A 3025-nucleotide genomic window follows, 5' to 3' on the forward strand; every position below is an offset into this window, starting at 1 on the left:
AGGAAACCCCAAAATGGCTGAAGTTCAAAAGATAGTGCTCATGGGAACTGCCAATATCCTACGTAAAATACTGTCTATGTGATCTCAAATTTTAAAGCAAACACATAATTTTCTTATGGTTTCTTAAACATTCACTAGAACAAAACTCTACAAATCCAAATATATGGTACCCTAGGCATAACACCTACATGAACTTCTAACTTGTTGTCTCTTGAGGTCTCTTGGTGAGACTTGGATCCAACTTGTACAAATGCAAAACAAAAGTCAAACATAAAATAATAATAATAATAATAATAATAATAATAATAATAATAATAATAATTAGTTCTACTACAGATTCAAAACCTAAAGTTTTAGAGGAAGAGGCATAATCAATCACATCGACCGCAGTGATCAAATGGTACTTAGTTTATCGACCCCGGAAAGAAGGAAGACAAAGTCGACCTCGGTGGTATTTTAACACAGAACGTAGAGAGTCGGTAAACATGCCGCTAAGCATCTTGTCCGGCGTACTAACGATTCTACGAGCTCAATGTCTGATGATGGTGGAGAAGATGATGATGATGATGATGATGATGATGATGATGATGATAATGACGACGATGATAATAATAATAATAATAATAATATTAATAATAATAATAATCCTTTCTACCAAAAGCACAAGGCTCGAAATTTTGGAGGAGGAGTCTAGTCAGTTACATCGAAAACAGTGTTTCACTGGTACTTAATTTATCGACCCTGAAAGGATGTAAAGCAAAGTCGACCTCGACGGAATTTGAACGCAGAACGTAGCAATGGGCGAAATACTGCTAAGCATTTCGCCCGGTGTGTTAACGAACCTGCAAGCTCGCCGCCTGATGATGAGGGTGAGGATGAAGATGAAGAAGAAGAAGAAGAGGAAGAAGAAGGTAAAGAAGAAAGTAAAGAAGAAAGTAAAGAAGAAGAAGAAGAAGAAGAAGAAGAAGGTGGAGGAGGAGGGGAAAAAGAATAAAAAGAAGAAGGTAAAGAAGAAGAAGAAGAAGAAGAAGAAGAAGAAGAAGAAGAAGAAGAAGAAGAATCATCATTATGATAAGGATGGTATGTGAAGTTGATAATAGTAATGATGATATAGATGTTGTTGTTGATGATGTTGATGATGATGAAGATTACGTTGGTGGTGGTGATGATGATGATGATGATGATGATGATGATGATGATGATGATGATAACAGAGAATTTAAAAAAAAACACTATCTCGATAGTTTATTTTGATAAAAGTGACACAATGTAAACAACTTTGGTAAGAATTTGAAAATCCGAACTATTTGAATTATAACATATAGAGTCTGCAACAGTACCAAGTCAGAGCTTGCAGAAGAGTAAATAAAGACTCAAAAATCCTTTTTTTTTTGTTTTCATCATTTTTGAAAAATTACTTTTTAATTTCTATGTCATTTTTATAATTCATTTTATCGTACCTGATAAATTGAATTATTATATATCTCTAAATATTTTGCAAGACAAACAGTCTAGTTTGCCTTATTAGAAGAAATTTTAGCGTAGCATGCTGGTATCCTACAAAAGAAACTGCAAACTAATCTAGCTGCTAATGCAGCTTTGCAGTTTCCGTATGAGATTCCAATGAAATATTTTGCCCCGCGGACATATTCTCTCCAGAAAACATATTTCCTTCATTGATTAGCCAATTATACTCCTCGCTGCCATAGAAGCAAACTACGTATGCGATCAAGAAAATATGCTCATCTCACACGCACCCCTCACACATATATTATATGTATATATCTATATATATATATATATATGGTGCAGGAGTGGTTGTGCGGTAAGTAGCTTGCTTACCAATCACATGGTTCCGGATTCAATCCCACTGCTAAGAAATGAAAGCTAGAGAAGGTGAAAGTAATACATACATATATATAGGCAGGAGTGGCTGTGTGGTAAGAAGCTTGCTTCTGGCTTCAGTCCCACTATATGACACATTGAGCAAGTGTTTTCTATCTGGCCTGAGGGCGTCCAAAGCCTTGTGAGTGGATTTGGTAGACGGAAACTTAAAGAAGCCTAATCTATATATGTATGCATCTGTGTGTGTGCGTGTGTGTCTTTGTGTCTGTGTTTGTCCCCTGCCACCGCTTGACAACCAGTGCTGGTTTATTTAAATCCCAGTAAACTAGCGGCTCGGCAAAACAGACCGATAGAATAAGCATTAGGCTTTAAAAAATCGTGTGGTCGATTCATTCGATTAAAATTTATTGAAGGCAGAGCTACAGCATGGCCGCAGTATAGTGACTGTAACAAGTCACTAGACTGATAAAAGATAAAAGATAAAAGACATTTGTAGAAAGAGATTGCGCGCGCGCGACAGTGAGTGAGAGAGGGAGAGAGAGACAGAGAGAGAGAAAGAGAGAGAGAGAGAGAAAGTGTGTGTATATGAAAGCGAGAGAGTGAGTGAGAGAAAGGTTGCTAGATATATGAATCACATATAACTGGCAACCAATAAGCCAAAAATAGGATCAGTCTAAGCCAGTTCAGCTTACATAAGCAGCAGTTGTTAAAATATAATCATAAAACATGGAATCTTGATACAAATAGATATATTTCGTGTCACTCTGTCTTTGTATGTATTTATAGTCTACGTGCAAAATTCCTCCACTCCATTCAAGATATTTGGCATAACGACCCTCCCGAGATACAGCAAACTATTCCAATCGTTATTTGTTCCCGATTTAAACTGTGAACATTTGGCTGACTCAAAACTGACAATGCGGTTAAGACAGTTATGTTGCTATGGTATTTGCGCATCGATGATGTAACATTCTGGTGAAAATATAGGAAAATGGATTCAAAATATTATACCATGAATTCCTTTCATCCTTTCGGCCGTGATGAAATAAGCACCGGTTGATTACTAGGTTTGATGTAGTCGACTTGCTCCATCCTCCGAAATTGCTGGTCTTGTGCCATAATTTGAAACCAATATATATATATATATATATATATATATTTATATATATATATATATATA

Source organism: Octopus bimaculoides, chromosome 18, assembly GCF_001194135.2.
Source record: "Octopus bimaculoides isolate UCB-OBI-ISO-001 chromosome 18, ASM119413v2, whole genome shotgun sequence".
NCBI lineage: Eukaryota > Metazoa > Mollusca > Cephalopoda > Octopoda > Octopodidae > Octopus > Octopus bimaculoides.